This window comes from Phodopus roborovskii, unplaced genomic scaffold (genome assembly GCF_943737965.1).
Source record: "Phodopus roborovskii unplaced genomic scaffold, PHOROB, whole genome shotgun sequence".
In the NCBI taxonomy this organism is placed as follows: domain Eukaryota; kingdom Metazoa; phylum Chordata; class Mammalia; order Rodentia; family Cricetidae; genus Phodopus; species Phodopus roborovskii.
This window is the reverse complement of record NW_026125295.1, coordinates 24190615-24208713: the sequence shown is the minus strand read 5'-3', so window position 1 is coordinate 24208713 and position 18099 is coordinate 24190615. Positions and strand designations below refer to the sequence as shown.

Here is an 18099-nt window from a genome sequence, read left to right as displayed (position 1 = left end):
CGGGAGTGAGACCTGAAACCAGAAATAAAACCAAAGGGGACCAGTAAGAGGTGGGGGACAGTAGAAGGGGGATGGGAGAAAGGTACAATGATACATGTGTACGAAGATGTTTATGAAACATACTCTTTTCCATTCTAACTAAAAATAATAAAAAGAAATGTGCTCTGTGAAAGATATAATGGAAAAGAAACTTTTTTTTATTCTTTTAATTTTTTTGAGACAGGGTTTCTCTGTGTAGCCCTGGCTGTCCTAGAACTCACTCTGTAGGCCAGGCCGGCCTTGAACTCACAGAGATCCACTTGCCTCTGCCTCCAGAGTGCTGCAATTAAAGGTGTGAGCCACCACCTGCTAGCAAGAAACAATTTGTAACTTCAGAGGAAAGTCATTCTTTTGTCTGTCAGATTAGTGAAGATCCAGAAGATGGATGGCTCCTTGCAGGAGGTGTCGAAAAGCTGACAGCCTTGTACATCACGGAACTGAATGTATTCTGAGCAACTTGGTGGATGTAAATTAACTCCATCTTTCAAAATGGTAAATGTACCTGATCTAGCAATTCCACTTTCCCCATTTATTTAGCTATATTCTCAATTGTGCACAGCAACATTTTACACATTGTGCACACTCAACACTGTTTCAATAGTAAAATATTGAGAAGTAAATAGAAGACAGACTAAAATACCGATGAACACCCTACCTGCTGTGGTTTGAAGGTGAAATCCCCCCCCCCATGGGCTCCTGGGTATGAACACTCCCCATGTGGTAGTAGCACTGTTTGGGAAGTCTGCGGAATCTTTAAGACAGAATCTTTGGAGAAAACGGGTCTCAGGAGGCGGGTTTTGAGGTTTTACAGGCCACTTCCTATCTGCTGCCTGACTACAGATGCAATGAGACCTACTGGCTTCCTGTTCCTGCAACCATACCATCCCCACGGTGACAGACTGCATCCTCTTGAACTGCAAGCCAAACCGAACTTTCCCTTCCTTAAGTCACTTCTTAAGTGTCTGGCCACAGCAACGACAAAGAGCAACTAACACAGAACACTGGTAATGAGAAGCAAGGCCACTGTTGTGGTAAATCTGGCCATGTGGTCCTCAGGCTTTGGGGTTTGTCTGAAGGAGAAATTTGGAAGAGTTTAGAATGCCGTGTTACTTTAGAATGCTGTGTGCAGAACTTAACAAAGTATTCTGGTAGGAGTTTGAAAGGTCAGAATCCCGAGAGAAATGTCCCAGTGGAGGCCCACCTCCATAACAAGGACCCTACTGAAGTTTGGGTTAGAGGCCATATGTGTGCTATTCTAGCAAAGAATATAGCTTCACCCTGTCCCTGTCCTGAGAACCTGAGTGAGGCTGAATTTAAAAGTAACACACTAGTGCATTAGGCAGAGGAGAATTTGAGGAGAGGTTCAGGCTGTGGAACCATCACTTATCCAGGTCTGCAGTGAAAAGTTAGCAACAATGGGGCAGAAAAGTAATTTTTAAATGTGCCATTTGGCTAGAAAGTGAAAGAGTATGGTAGTCTGAAAGATAACAGCTCTCATAGGCCCACATATTGGGATGCTTTGCCTCCTCCCCCATTGTTGGAACTGTGGGGGAAGGATTAGAGGTGTGGTCTTGTTGGAGGAGGTGTGTCACTGGGGGCTGGTTTTGAGGCGTTAAAAGCCCACACCATTCCCCGTCTCGCCCGCTCTCTGCCTGCTGCTTATAGATCTGAGCCCTCATCTACAGCTCCATTGCCATGCCTGCCTGCCTGTTGCCATGCTCCCTGCCACACCGAGCATGGACTCTAACCTTCTGAAACCATGAGCGCCGAATTAAATGCTTTCTTTTTGTAAGTGGCTTTAGTCATGGTGTTTGGTCACTGCAATAGAAAAGGAACTAAGATGACGAGGAAGTTTAAAGTGGCTTACCAGGCAGACGCAAAAGGAGAGGCTATAATTGTTAATGAGGTTAGTCCTATTAAAATCTCCTTCTCTGTACTAGGACAATAGGAAAGTCCGTGCGGACAAGACACCATTCACCAAAACCCCAACTTTAATTGAAAGGAGAGAACCTGAACCAAGAAATCATCTAAAGGGATTCCCTGATCCAAACAACTTCCTAGGAAAGCAGTTCCAGATCTAACAAGGCATTACACAGGCCTCTACAACTGTGACCAAGGTGACTAGGCTATATCTCAAATTGGCAATATTAATTTATTCATAAGGTTCTAGTTTTGCAGGTATTAAAGATCATAGAGGCTTGCTCTATGGTTTCAGAGAGCCACTGAAACCAGGCCATGTATGGGAGGGCCATAGTTCCCACAAGAGGCCCCAAGAAGCCACTGCCATGAAGCTCTGAAGGCAAAAATCTATGATACATAGAGAACCCAGGATGTGAGAGATATGGAAACTGTGGGACATCTACTGAGGAAAGCTACAGGTATAGAGCAGATCTGGCCTAAGACAGAGGCTGGATGTGTTGAAGGTGGAACCTCTTGAGGTCTGGGCTACCTAAGCTCTTTGGAGCCCAGATTTCATCATGAGTCTCAGGAGCTGTAGGATTTGGCATCTTCCCTGTTGTTTCCTTTATATTTTCCCATTTCTCTCTACTGTTTCTACTTCCTGGCTGCTGATGCAAAGTAACCAGCGCCACTCTTCCTCACCATGATGCACTGTGTGCCCTTGAGTATAACCTCAAATAAACCCTTCCTTGAGTTTCTCCTTGTCAAGTATTCTGCCGCAGCACTGGGGGAGAAAAAAAAAAAAAGTAACTACTACATATCTTACAAAACACTACAAGAAAAAGAATTTGCTGGAAGATTCAAGACACAGATGGAATCCAACAAATAAGGAACATTATTATGGAGGGAAGAATTCAAGGAGGAAGTATGGGATAAAAGATGGGCCCCAAATGTTGCAAACATGGATGTCCCTGTACCATTTTAGGTGACAACTTGCTTTTGTCCTGTCACTCTTCCCATTGGTTTTACCCAGCCCTTGAGCCTCAACCATGTTGTAAAAGATACACAGACTTTTGTGTGCAAAGCGTGGGGCCTGAACAGGAGGATGCAACTCCTGGGCCCCACATGGGTCCAAGAATACACCTGTGAGTCTATGCAAGCTGTCCAAGGGTACAAGCTGGCACATGGGTCCAAGAATACACCTGCGAGTCTATGCAAGCTGTCCAAGGGTACAAGCTGGCACATGGGTCCAAGAATACACCTGCGAGTCTATGCAAGCTGTCCAAGGGTACAAGCTGGCACATGGGTCCAAGAATACACCTGCGAGTCTATGCAAACTGCCCAAGGGTACGAGCTGGGAGTCAAGACAGCTGCAACCTGGCACGTTTACAGTTCATTAGACAACAACTTAAGCTCCTATAACAACAGTCTAGGAAACTGAGTAGTGGGGGATGCTGCCCAGTCAAAAAGACGTAGCTAAAAGGTGGCAGAGCTGGTCCCATCCTGAACTCAAAGCTTCCTCTGCTTCCAATCTCTCCTGCTTCTCCATCACTACCCTCAAATATCAGCATCGGGAGAGTGATTCCAGATCCAGCCACTGTGGCATACAGAGGCCACTACAACTATGGCCAAGACCACCAGGCTATATCTCAAGCTGTCAGCACCGCTCATGAGGTACTAGATTTGTAGGCATGAAAAGATGCAAGATTAAGTGGGTCACAGAGGTTTGTTCCATGGCTCCCGAGAGCTACTGAAACCAGGCAATGTGCAGCAGGAGCAGAGTTCCCACAGAGTCCCCGAGAAGCCACTGAATGAAGCTAGAAGACAAAGCCTATGGCTGCAGTGGAAAACCCAGGATGTTCCAGATGCCAGTCGGCCTGCCCGCTTTCTCACAAGTGCTTTGTGACAGACAGCATGTTCCTTCTTTCAGAAGCAGACACAGCTTCAGAGATGTGGCATGACGTAATGGGAACTGAGGTCACATAACTAGTTGAACAGCAGACCTAGGGTGGCTGGATGGGCAAGCTTGGGCTATCACATCTTCCTCCATACTGTTTAGAAAAGTTCCCTCCACTCTCCATGACTGTCTGCCCTCCCCCGTTTAATATCCATTCACACGACACAACTTTGCAGATGTCCCAGGGGATTCCCTGGGACAGCTCCTTCCCAGCTCTTGACTGTCCCATGCTGGTTCATTCTGGCAGAGTGTCCCTCCAAGTTTTTCTACCTATTAGCGGCAGACAGGGTTCCTGCTGTTTGGGGTATAACAAGGTGGGCATCTAAATAGACTGTCTCTTTGCTTCTTCCTAGAGCAGGGTCTTCATGTGTGTTCATGAGCAGCTGTTTGCAGGACACAAGCCAGGGGCCCTAGGTTGGCTGGATTCTGCCTGTCTGCTGGACACTGGACAAGGCTTTAACTCCTGAGACATCATGGAAGCTCTATTGACCACCTGCCTGCCTGGTTACCAGCAGCATCCTCATCAGGAACCCTGGGAAAGACAAGGGTCCCTTTAAGTTGTGTGTGTTCCCTGCCATTGCTGTAGTACTCTGTTATGGTATGAGTGTCTGGACTGAATGTCCAGAATTCGCAGTGTGGAGGTGTTTGCAGGCAGGGTCCCTGCATGATCACTTCTTCCACCTCTTTCGGGAAACCTGCCCTGGTCCCCCAAGTCCCTAGAGGTCTACTTCAACTTCTGTGCAGCCCAGACTAGTGAGGAGGGACGCTTCTGGATGTGCTAAGGTCACCAACCCAGAAGCAAAAGCTGCCCCTACACGTCCGTGTCCCCCAGGAAACACCTTCTGTCTTGAGAAATGTCCTCCAGGGACTGCATACAAGGCAAGCACTCAGATACTGTTGCAAGAGGGACCCAGCTCAGAGAGGTTCTCCTTGGTGGGCTCTTTCACAGAACGGATAGAGAGCCAGGGCATCACTGAGTGTACAGCACTGTACATGCCATCCTCTCTGAGCAGCTGGTTCTTGTCTGTGACCTGCTGGTCTCCTCCATAGATAATGCTCTGCCCCTCCTCTGCTATATTCATTCCCTCAACCAATACTTAGCAAATGGCTGGTGCGTGCCAGGCTCTCTGTAGCTGGGAGCTGCGGACACAACAATGGCTCTACCATGCTTAGCCCCTACTCCCTCCCTCTAGCCAACCACGTTTCTTCTCAATTCTGTTGCAACAGGCCAGGCACACAGAACCTACATTAGGATGTAACTTCTTGATGGGAAGGAACCCAATGAGAAGCAGGCACACTGAAGCCCACCAAGAGTACCAACTCCACTTCCCAAGCCGCCATGCACCAATGGTGATGCTTAAAGACACCATCTGAAGCATCCACTTCATTCGGAGGCTTCAGTCATGACCCAACAGGAAAAGCAAAAACTCAGATTACCGATGGCCCTTCCCCCCCCTTCCCCGGGACCCCTAGTGGATGTTACTGCTCAGCTGGGCAGTGAGGCAGCATGAAGCGGTCTTACTACACTGTTCCAAAAAAAATTCAGTGCTTTGCATATTATATCAAATTTCCTACAATCAAATAAGTCTCAAGAGGTCTGGCTGATGACTGTAGGCATTGAGTGATGGCTGTGTGACATGCCCTCCCTTCATTGCGGCCTCAGGGTTTAGCCTTGTTGGGGTCAGGGACCAGGGCAAGTTTCATACCTTCCTTTAACTAGCGGTAATGATGTTCCCCTAGGGATCCACAGCTATAGGAAAGTATGAAATCCAATCACTCCCCTCTAGGGAAATGCACCCTAGAGGGGTGAGAATCAGTGACAGCTGTGAATAATAACACAGACTGCAAGAGCAAGGCAGTTTGACACCACAGAACTTCCTTAGTAGATGGTAAGGTACTTTCGTAAAACCACAAACTGGACCAGACCATGCTTTCTGCTTACACCCTCCTAAGATTTTAAGAGGGGGTTCCAACTTTAACTCTCCCAGGACATTCAACAATGCTTCCCCAGCCCACAGTCCTCAGCAAACCCCTTTCTCCACCTCCCTGCCTGGCTGCCACTGTCCCTCTCTGTCTCTACACACCTCCCCCATGTGCCATCTGAGCAATTGCCCTGGCTGGGCCATTAACAACTCTTGGACAAACACCTCCCCTGCCTGGCTCTAGGCTTTCAGAGGCCCTGTGCTTGTCCCCATCACAGCACCTAACACTAACCTGGGGAGCCAAGGAGCCAGACTGGGATGCCTCCAGAACAGGGGCTGAGTTTCCCAGGACTTCATCCACAAAGGGTGTGATATGAGAAAAGGGTGGGGGAATGGCTTGCAGGGTGAATGCGTGAGTAAAGCATCATGCTACCTCAGACTCTTCCAGACAGCTACCTCAGGGCTAATGAGACCTGCCTGGTCTGGGAGCCTGTGGACTGTTTGTAAGCAGCCATTGCTACAAACACTAAATTGGATGGGTATTTTATTAAAAGATGATCACTCAGAATGAACCTACCATCAGTGAATAAACTAAGGAACCCCCCCCCCCAGGGCTTTAATCACAGATGTCCATTAGCTTTTCCCATAATACACATAGGGAATTCACTCTACAACTGGCCAGGCCAGCCTTCCCTCCCCCCCTCCCCCCAGCACTCACAAAAGTGGCCATCTGTCCAGTCCAGGTGGGGCAGACTCCTGGCTCCTGCTGGTCCCATCTTCCTAGAGCTCAATCAATGAGGCTTCCCCAGCCTCCCCTCCTCCTGGGGTTTCCATGGGAATCCTCCTCCCACACAGAGTCAGAGGCTCCTGGGATAAAAGCTCAGCTGTCAGCCAGCAGAAAGAGCAGGAGCTGGGAAGCAGGAGGCTTGCTGGGTGGTAGCGACCAGGCCAGCATTCTCTACAAGGTCATTTGAAAGAGACATAGGTCATATCCAGTGGGACCATGTGCCCCTGTAGCTGTGGTTTGTTTTGTAGGACAGTTGTCCTCCGTGAGGCCCAGCATCGGTTCAAGCATGGCAGAAGAGGCTGAGGAGGGGCTGCCAGGGGGACCCTCTAGGAAAACATCTATTAAAAGAACCCAAGTCATGTGCATGTCCAACCTCTCATCTATCTCCCAAGATGAGTGTTTGGACATGAGTGCTTGCCTGAAAACAGGATTCCTGAAAGCAAAGCAGGACCATCCAAGCACCAGGGTTAATCTAGGGAACTTGTGGATTCCTCTGGTAAGCTGGGGGCATCTTTTTGCGTGTGCTTCATACACCAGGCTTGGGAGGAGGACGATGTAGGTAGACAGAAGGGGGCCTGCCTATGAGAAGGGCTCCATCCCTAGGACTCCTACCATGCCCTCACTTATCACACAAACTGTGGCTAACAGGTAGGATGTCTCTATGGGGACAGCTAACTGGGCCAAGCAGAGTTGCAGACCACTATGAACACAGTTCATAGAATCACAACCACAACTCGCGAAGGTGGCGCTGGCATTGTACTGCACTACTCCTACATGTAACGTATGTACACCATCTTTTCTGCCTGCCTTATACGTGCAACACCTCAAGGCAACATCTTAGACTCCCTCTCCTCCTCTCTGTGTATCCTTTCTTTAAGTCTACCCTTCCATTTCTCTGCTGACTTCCCTAGCCCTACTTGGCCTCCCTCACTTAGCCTCTGGCCATTATAGATGCTCCACTGGGCGACTCTGTAGTTCATCTGTCCATTCTAAGCTTTCTACTGAGCACATGGCCACCTTCCTAACAGCACATCTGAGAATCACATGTCCTGGACTGAGCTCAGCCTCTTCCATCTCCATAATCCAGGTTCCTCTCTCTGTTGCTGTCACTCAGTGCCCTCTACTTCCCCTTGGTTTCCATGTTAGTGGAATTACTGGGGCAGTCTCCTAGGGAGGACCTATGATTTTTGCCTTGGAACTCTAACCCATCTTTCTTGCTGCCAAGAGGCTAAATCCAAGCAAGCTGCCCATCGCTTGCTCATTCAAACATGCACCCCTTGAGGTGACACAGTCAATTTCTCCTTACAGCCTTTCTCCAACCAGTGACGCCAGACTCTCAAGCAAGCTTACCCCAAGCTTCTGGGACTTGCTCACCTTCACTGCCTACTCACCTTTCCTCACTCCTCTGTGCCCCCACCATGGCGCCCTCCCCGCCTGCTCTCTGCCCCATGATGTCACCCTAACAATCTAGCCCCACTGATGTCTCCTGCGTCACATGTTACTTCTAGGAGGTTAACCAGTGCCCAGCTAATTGCCACCTGTCGTCTAGACTGGTCCTGTGCACACTACCTATCTGCATTAAGAAGTTCCTGTCAGAGTCAGGTGTGATAGATAGCCCACACCTGGAAGGGTCTGGAAGATTGAGAGTTGGGCCAGCCTGGGCTACACTGTGAGTTCCAGTCCAGCATGGGCTGTAAGGTGGGAGGGAAAAAAAAAAAAACTTGAAGAAGAAATGCTTGCTGGACTGAGTGAGTGAGTTGTGTTTTTACCAACAAGAATTTTTTTTTCATAACTGAAGCATGCATTTGAAAATGTGAATTAAGTTCCCATGCAATCAACACTCCACGAAGTTTATGACAGCTCATCTGGGGTCTTTCCCAAAAGATGGGCCAGACAGCTGCTTCCTGAAGCCTCAGAAAGATGCCTGCCTGTAACTGAGCAGCAGCAGGAAAGCCAGTCAGCTCATGTAGGGACCATGTTTTATTTAAATGTGCTGCTAGATTTTTAATTTTTTATTATTGATCTTTTTGCCAAGTATGAACGATCATGCTCACACAAGTTAAGTGCATACATTAAGTGCCTTTTTTTTTTCTTTTTCTTTTTTTAATGATTACCGGGAAAGACTTCTGATGACTTGCAGCTAAGTCCTTCTACCCTCCTGATTTTCCACATCCACTTTCTGGTTCTATCTAGGGAGCTCCTGGAGACCTTTTGTTACCGTGCCAACAGAGGAGGGCCCTTTCAGGAGCACCGATGTGTGGCAATGAGCCAAACAGCTTAGAAAAAAGTGAACAAACTGCAGCATGCTGAGTTGCACTGGGCCTGTGCCTCAAAGGGGCAAAGACCTTGCCTCAGGCCTGAGCCTTAGCCATAGCCATATCCTGGCCCAGGAATGAAGTTTACAGGACAGGCTTCCATGAAAGAAAGATGACAAGGTTCCGGTCCCGTGACCAACTGGGGTGGGGTGGGGTGGGGTGGGAGTGGGAGTCAGGAGAGGCGTAAGCCCTGGGAGTGTTGGAGCAAAACCAAGATCTAGGGTCAGGGTCTCAGGGGTGGGGGAGACAAAGGATGAAGAAGAAGGTGGTGCCGGTGGTAGCCGGGCCTAGAGGGCAAACTCAGCCTTTACTCCTGGCAGCCTTGAGGAAGTTCTAACTAGGGAGGAATTTGGTCTGTTTACATTTTTACGGATAAAGGCTTCCTACTGGTGAATGGTTATGACTATTTGCTGATCCGATGTCTCAACAATTGATTCTTACGGCACTTGCACACATTTTTTTTCTTATTGAGTGAGGCAAAGCATATAGGTTTTCCTGCTGTATCTGTTTCACTCTGTGTGCAAGAATTGCCTGTAGTCTTTGTCCTTTGGGAGCTTGCTTGTCTTGAAGATTCTTTACACATATTAGGCTGATGCTATAGCTCAGGGGTGGAGCACTTGTCTAGCATGCACAAAGCCCTGGGTTCCATTCCTGACACACACCCCAAATCTGTTACAAATTGGAAGCTGTGAAGCCTTTGCAGTAAGTAGCAATTCTCTCCCCAGTCTGTCTGTCTTTTGACTGCTTCTGGCAAGTGTTTTCCCCTGTGCAGATTTTATTTCTTTGTCACAGAATGTATCAGTCTTTAAAATCAAAGAGAAATACAAACTGAAGAGATATTTTGGTGGCATGACTGGTGAATCTAATTTTGTTTACTGCTTGCAAAGGCTTAAATTCTTGTTACCACCCTTCCATGGAAGTTTAAACATGGAGTCGGGGTGTGTGTCTCATGAACCGCGGCCTCCTGTAAAGTAAATTAAATTCATGTCACATTTTTGACATTTTGGTTTTCTACAAAGTGGGTTCATCTGCAGCCCTAAATCAATACTGAATGGTTTGGGGGAGGGACTGGTGGGAAGAGGTTGAGGGATCCTCCATCAGCCACAGTAACATAAACAAACTGCAGGCTTTAGTTGAAAGACAGAGGTGCCAAAGTGAGGAATCAGACAGGAAGACTCAGGGGTGAGTGAGTGCACAGATCGCTTCCCACAGGGCAGGGTGGGAAGAGTGAACTTTTCCCTCACCCTATTCATCTCTTCCCGATCTAGATAGGCTCAACAACTGTTGGGGGCAGATGAGAGGGAAGGTAAGAGGAGTTCACACCCAAATCCTGGAGTGGGGCAGGGAGTGGGGACAGAAGGCACATTAGAGCTGGGGACCGTAGAGAACCCGCTCAAGGTCACACCCACGGGCTGGTGCTAGAAGCAGAATTCGAATCCAAGCCCGGGATTGCAGCGCGGAGAGTTCTAGAGACACACAAATGTGCTCTCTCTTCTCGGCTTAGCAGCCCACGCTTGGCCACCAGGCGGTGGGAGCCACACTTCCTGGACCTCACCAGCCAGAGGTCCGGGGTCCTTGTTTTTCCTGTCTCAAACAGGGTGGACACATTTGCCACACTCGGGGCTTAGGCTTCCTCCCTGCTTCCCCTAGCCCCTCGCCCACAGCTCTCTGAGCTACCTATTCTTTCCAAGTTTGTCTCACAGCCAGGCTGGGGACCAGCCGCGAACCGCTTTCATCGGGCTGAGCACTCAATCATCATTGCCCCAGCATCGAAGATAAACCATAATAATCACCACCAGAGCTTAGTGAGTGAGAGGCGCTTTACTTCTACAGCGACGAGCAGACCCGGAGAAATTACTGTCACACAGATGAGGCAGCTGCTGCAGCTCCGGGAAGTTGGATGATGTGCTGGGGCTCACACGGCTAACACTAGGGCTAGCTAATGTCTGTCTGAGTGCTTCCCGAGTGCCAGGCGCAGGTCTCCGCACCACCCTGCAGTTCCTTCCAACACACTAGTGAAAGGGGCACCGTTATCACCCCCATCTTCCGGATGAGGAGACCGAGGTTGTGGTGCTTGGCCCAAGGTCACCCCAGAGAGTGAAGGATGTAGGACCGAAATATAGTCGGGTGACTCCAGGAGCTATTTTCTATGTTGTCTCCACTACACGTAGAAACAGCGGGTTTCAAACCCGCAGTACCAGAGGCTGGCCTCAACGCTCCTCTCAAACCAACCAGCTTGGATTGCCACAATTCGCTGAGACATTCCCGCGGACCGCGACCAGGGAGACCCCAAGAGCACCGGGTGTGACCGTTGCCGGCCGGCGATCACCCTTTAGCAAGAGCTGAAGAGCACTTACCATAAAAGAGAGGGCGAGCGCCTGCCCGGGAAGAATCCCCAGCGCTGGCAGGTCCGGAACTCCCGGGAGAGAGATCTGCTGCCGCCGCTGCCCACTCAGGGGCGCCCGAGCGACCCCGCGGATGCTGGCTTCTCCGCCAGCGGCGCGTCCTCTCGTCTTGTGCCCGGCAGCAGCGCCCTCTCTCCCCGCAGGGTGCCCCGGAGTTAGGGACGTTCTTGGCGAAGTTGGGGCTCAGGCGCGGCAAGAGGGCTCTGAGGTCCAGTCCCGGGTGGGAAAGCGCCTGACTGTGCGGATCTCAGGGGGGCGCGGAAGCCTGCACCCTGGCTGCCCCGAAGCTTGGCGCCTGACCTGGAGGTCGGCGAGTCCCGCGCTTAGAGCGCACGGGCCGCACCTCGGCCGCCTGAGCCGGGAGTGCCCGGTTTCTTTCCCAGCGCCCCGGGCGCACGCCGCGAAGGCTGCAGCGGTGGCCGGGGCCCGGGCCGCGGTGCGCTCATCGCCTTCCCCAGGGGCTGGGTGCCTTTGTGCGCGGGGCGCGCCGACTGCCAGGGCCAGCTCTGGATGCTGCAGCCGCCGCCTCCCCCTCCTCCACGGCCGCCCGCTCCCCGCCTTCCCGGCCGGCCCGGAGGCTGCAGCTGAAAGCCGATCCGGCTGAGCTCATCCCTGAAGGCCACTAATCCAATAGCCGCGGAAGGCGCGGCCGCCGGGAACGCCCCTTCCCCCACCATCCCGCGCCCGGGCCGTCCCAGCTCGGGCCGCTGCCGGCTCTGCCACCTTCTGGAGGCCACCAGCTGGCGGGAGTGGGAAGTGGAACCCGCGCCCGCGCCCTTGGGCCGAAGTGGCGCGGACGCCATTCACTCATCTGCCGGCTGGCTGGCCTGAACATTCGTTCACACACGCGTTCATTCATGCGCACGGGTCCTCCCCCATTCATTCAAGCGTGCCTGGAGAGCCGGGGTGCCCAGGGGCGGGGGATGAAGAGAAGAGGAGACACCACCGTCACCAGCTTTAGTGTCTGTACTCAAGGCGTGTGGGAAACAGCGATGGGGGGAAAGAGAATGCTTCAACATAACCCCTTGCCTTAGGGTTTATATTGCTCACACTATTTCTGAAGCCAGACTCCACATTTTTCAAAGCCAATTTCATGCCGCACCTGCTCGATGGTGCCTTTCCCCGCTCAGAGAGAAGGAACATTGCTTAGAGGACTACCATGCTGATGGTGGGATGCTCTCTACTAGACTGAGTGAGCTCAGAGATGAGGAAGAGGGCGTGACCAAAGCGAGGGACCCTCTGTACTTCCCTCAGTTGTTTCCTTGAGGAAAGTCAAGATTCCTGGCCAGGGCAACCTGCTTTCAATTCCAGGTCCTGGCAGGTCCAACCTGCTTGGATCAGGTCCATTCCACAGCCCTAACTGACCTCACACCTCCCTGGTGGGCTTCGCGCAAAGATTTCTAGATCAGAGAGTGTCTTTTTTTTTTTTCCCTCATGGACACTGAAGACAAGCACCTGCAACCCAATCCTGTGAGGGAAATGTGTTGACATAGAGCTCCTTTCCCAGACTGGAGAGGACGATTTGAGAATGTTTCTTTGTGGAAGTGGCTGCACGGATTAGCTACACAGAAGGCATCATAGCCTCGTGAAGCACCTGTAGCAGCCTGTGGTAAGACTGGAGCCAAAAGAGGAGGTAAGATGAAACAGGCAGGGTACTTAGGGTCTTGGAGACCATCCAAAGGGCTTGGCTTTTTGCCAAGATCAGTTAGGCAGGCCTTTTGACCTTGGCAGATTTGCTGTCCAGGAAGATAGTCCAGTGGCAGAGTGAATAGATGGATGGATAGCACAGGCCAGTTTGGAAGCTGCTACAGAAGTGTGAGCAATGAAAGATGCTTTACCAATCGGGACAGCTCAGTGATGAGACAAGGGGGTAGACCGAGCAAGTGTCGGTTTTGCTTACACTGTTTCACCTATGTTTACAGGTCTGTCTGTACCTGTGTGTCTCGGGATGCCCTCCTGACTGCACAGAAGAGCTGCTGAAGGATCATGAGCCGTGCACACACTGGCTTGTTGTCTCCTTCCTCAGGATGTTTCTGGAGCATCTGCTCTGTCAGCTGCTGTGGTACTAGCAGAACTGGATAGGAGATGAGAACTGAGGAAAACTCAGAAGCAAAGGGAAATTAAGCAAGTCATTCCAAGGACTGGAGAGATTACTCTGATGGTTAAAAGTACTGTTGCTCTTGACCAGGGTTCAGTTCCCAGCACCCACGTTGTGGTTCACAGCCATTCAGAACTTCAGTTCCAGTGGTTCTGGTGCCTTCTTCTGACTTCCACTGGCTCCAGGCACATACATGGTTCACATATATTCATGCAGGAAAAACATTCATGTACTTAAAATAAACCTGAAAACATCAACAAAATAACCAAGACTTTCCAGCTGATGGTTCCTCTACCTACAAATGGCCAACATTCACTTCTTCCTCCAGCAAGAAGGACTTCACAAAAGCTTAAGAACAGTTGAAAAACCACCCCCTCAAAACACACCCATGTGCCAGGTATGTTCATTACCCACGTGTTTACAAATGTGACTGTACCTCAGGCATCAAGAAATGGGAACAACACCCCAGGTGTCACTGAAGTTCCCCAAATCCTCCACCCCCTGAGTAGCATGGGTGTGGTTTGTCCCCCACTTTGAAATGTGAGCAAATGTCTATTCATTCCAGATAGGGTATCCATTACAGACCAGAGAAATAATTCTATCCAAGTCTAGTTTGGGAAACCAGTAAATTTACTGGGGCTACTAATAGGAGCATGGGAGATACAACACTATCACTGAAAAGCCCACTTGCCAATGGACAACTCAGGAAAGCTGTATTGCTGGGGCTCCCTGCCCAGCTTGCTGTCTGAAGAGTTCCTGTGCCCCAGCTTTTACAAGCTTGAGAAGGGGCCTTGTGAATCTTGTAACTTTCATGAGCTTTCTGAGCCTTCTAAGTTTTATGAGCTTCTGGAGTCTTATTGAACCTCTCTCCTCCCTCCTGGAGAGAATGTTTCTCTTCAGAGGAAACAGCCACACAGGAAGAGGAAAGAATTCAGCATTTTGGGAAATCGCCTGGATAACCTGATCAAATGCTCTATAAGCTGAAGTCTGTAGCCTATAAACAGCCCTCTTGCAATCCCTGGCCCTGGATAGCCACATCCCCCCACCCCTTCCTCTGAAGTGTAGGCTGGGTTTGCCATCTTGCTTTTCACAAATAGAACACAGTAGGGCAGACAGGATGTCCCTTCTGGGATTAGGTAATGAAAAGAGGAGCTGCACTGGGCACCCATTGTCTGTCTTGCTCTTTTGTGCTCCCTGAAGGAAGCTTGGTGAGGGACTGAGCTCGGCCCGCCACCAGGGGAGCCTTCCCATCAGGCTGCAGTCCTTTTGATGCCTTGACTACAACCTCAAAGATACCCAAATCAGAGGCACAAGCTAAGCTACACTGATTCTTGACTGGTGGAAATGTTAAGAAAATGTCTTGTTTTAAGCTTATGAATTCAGGGATTGTTTGTTAATTGGCATCAGGTAACTAATATAAGATAATCCTGATTGCCAGGGAGTCTATCTAAAATTAAATCCTTGATGACCTTGGCATAGTCTTGTTCCAAAGAATACACAATATTTCATGGACATGTAGCCAAGCAGCCATGGGCTTAAATTTCAGCTTAGAGATGTTTGCTTTTAGTCTTCTCATTTGAAAAAAGGGACAGAAGAATTTCTTCTGAGTGTGGTTTTATGTTGTAGCATATTACAAAGTAGGTGTTCAGTAAATCTTTTCCTTATGCTTGGTACCAGGAAACTAAAATCTGCAACATTCTTAGAATTCTTGACTACAGACGACCCATGCGTGGAGCAGAAGGTCTATGAGATGGTGTCTAAAGCATCCTTTTTAGATTTTTCAGTCACACAGATTTATGTAGCACAATGTCACACTTGGAGACATGAAAACCATGAACTGGCCTTCTCTTGCTTCTGCTTCTCTGGGTCTTGGTTTGCTGTCTACTTCCCAGGTGCCAGCTGTCAAATCTGAGACTCTTGGTCTTGCAGAAGCACTCACCAGGGTTTTATGGCATCTGAGAAAAGGTTATGAGTTCTGTGACATTTTGGAGTGCAGAGCTTGCTGGAATGGAGTTTGTGGCAGGGCAGGAGAAAGGGAGTATAGCTTTGCCTGTCTTTGACAGGCATAGGCTGCTCAACTTGATCTACAGCATGGTATGATTCTGGGGGTGGGGTGGGGGTTCAACACTTAGGTCCTGTTCTCTTCAGCTCGGGTGCCATCATCTCTGCTAGAGATCTGGGCAGTCTTCATAAAAAAAAAAAAAAAAAAGTACCCTGACACATCCTTCAAGGCCACTCCTACAACCCACTGGATGGTCTTTATACTTCTTAGGGGGGATCTGGGTTTGCCCATTCATCTAATTTACTTCTTTTCATCTGGCCCTGGGACAGGACAGGGTGAACCACAGAACTCCTGAAGTGTATCTCCCTCATTGTCCCCAACACTGGCGTTGGCACACGCTGACCCTTTTCCCAGATGCACACTTACCCCAGGTAGCTCTAACTTGCCTTTCTGCCTGAATGCATCATATCTCCTCCCGGGAACTTTCTGTACCCAGATGACAGATGTCCTTCAGTGTGTCTTCTGACTTCACTGTGTGTCTTCACAGTGTGTCTTCTGTGTCTCACTGCTGCTGAAGCTTTCTTTCTTCTTCCTTCCTTCCTTCCTTCCTTTCTCCTTTGAACGATCATCTTTTTATTATTTGTTTTCATTTTACATGCCAACCCCAGTTCCCCTCCCTCCCCCTCCAACCCCTCACCTGTCCCTTCCCCATGCCCCCATCCACTCCTCAGAGGGGGTGAGACCTTCCTTGGGGAGTCAACAAGAGTCTGGCATACCAAGCTGAGTTGCCTCTTCTCATGTCCGCACTCTAAGACAGGAGCTCTTGAAGGGCAACGTTGTCTTTTTCATCTTTATACCTTTTGTAAGAGGCCTACATTTTCTTCTTATTGATTTCTCAAGGTAGAATACTCTATATTTTTCCTTAGTAGCCCTGGCTGGGTGAGGGGCCTCTTCTTTGAAAACTACATGGCACTTGGTTCTGACATCTTGTAAACCCTCTGGGATTTTTCAAATCATATTCTTACACCTGACAGTGACTATTTTCTTTAAAAAAACAAAATAAAAGCAGATTAGATGAAGTGATATTTGTAAATGTTTTTGGCCCGCAGTGTGATAATTCAGTAAAGACAGTGAAGCTGTGGGTCTGATTCATCCCAGTGCTTCTGGAATTCTGCTTAAGGCCTGGCACAAAGCAGATAGCCGAGAAGGTTTTAAGGATGAGTGATTAAAGACAAAGCAAAGGGAAGTAAAGACAGTGAATGGAAGAAGGGAAAGAAGTTGCCTTGGTCAGCTTCTCCTTTTTTCCTGTTTCTTTTGTATTTAAGATACTGGGTAACCAGAATTGGATTAACCATGGTCCTTAGTTCCTGGCACACTGCCATCATCAGCTCATGCCCTTCATGTTAGGTACGTCTCCATGGCCATGACAAGACCCCATGCCTGAGGCAACTTACCGAAAAGTTTATGGGGGCTTGCTTTCAGATTCAGAGGGGGAGTCCTTAGCCATAATGGTGGGGATCAAGGCAGTCACGATGGCAATGGAGAGCTTACATATGATCCATACACATAAGGATGAGAGAGAGAGAGGAAGAAGCTGGGAATAGTGTGGGCTTTTAATTTCTCTCTTTTCTTTCTTTCCTTTGTTTTTTGTTTTTTTTGTTGTTGTTTGTTTGTTTGTTTGTTTGTTTGTTTTTCAAGACAGGGTTTCCCTGTAGCTTTGGAGCCTGTCCTCGAATTCACTCTGTAGACCAAGCTGGCTTCAAACTCAAAGAAATTCACCTACTTCTGCCTCGTAAGTGCTGGGACTAGAGTCCTGCACCACCACTGGCACGATTAGTGTGGACTTTTAAAACCACACCCATTGACACACCTCCTCCAGCAAGGCCACACCTCCTAATCCTTTCCAAATAGTTCTGCCAACTAGGGACCAAGCATTCTAATATGTGAGCCTAGGTGGGCTGTTCTGGGACCACCCCAACACTTACTTATAACTTAATAAACATCCATGATACCAACACCCAGCACACGGCCTGGGGCATTTCCATCATGGTGTGTTCTTTTCTTCACCTACATTTTTGTGATTTTGATGGTTACCACTGATTGTCAATTAAAGGGTTCTCGATTCGCCTAGAAGACAACTCTGTGGTCCTACCCATGACTGAGTCTCTCGAGTGGATTGATTGAGGCGAACAGACCACTGAAAGTATGGGAAGCACAATTGCATATGCTACCTGCTGGCTCTCCTTTCTCCAGTCCATTCCTCTACTGGAAGTATGCAGACCCCAGCACACAGCCAAAATTCACTGCAAAGAAAACAACAAAAACCACACAGAGACACATGGAAGCATGTGCAAGTACACACACACACACACACACACACACACACACACACACACTTGTGTGCACACACATGTGTGCGCACACATGCATGCATGCACACACACACACACACACACACGCATGCACGCACGCATGCACGTGCACAAATGAGCAAAGGAAGGAAGTCTAGAGCTAAAGCACCACCTGTTGCCCCCCCATAATTCTGGAATATTGCAATTTTTAATAGACTATAGATCTGAACTGGGTCCCTCTTTCCTTTGGATTGGTCAGCAGTGCACGATGCCTTTGTGGGTTGAGTCACTTTACGTAATAGCAGAAACCAGCCTGGATAAAAC

The 18099-nt window shown here is 49.2% G+C and overlaps 1 protein-coding gene across 1 annotated transcript in view; it reads right to left on the bottom strand.

The window, feature by feature from the left end:
* The window catches only part of Spsb4 (splA/ryanodine receptor domain and SOCS box containing 4), a 73234-nt gene extending 61731 nt beyond the window's left edge, over window positions 1-11503 (bottom strand). Inside the window, exon 1 of the mRNA XM_051206621.1 lies at window positions 11277-11503. The gene's annotated coding sequence lies outside the window, so the exon portion shown is untranslated. The remainder of the gene's footprint in view (window positions 1-11276) is intronic.
* Window positions 11504-18099: the final 6596 nt, after the last annotated feature.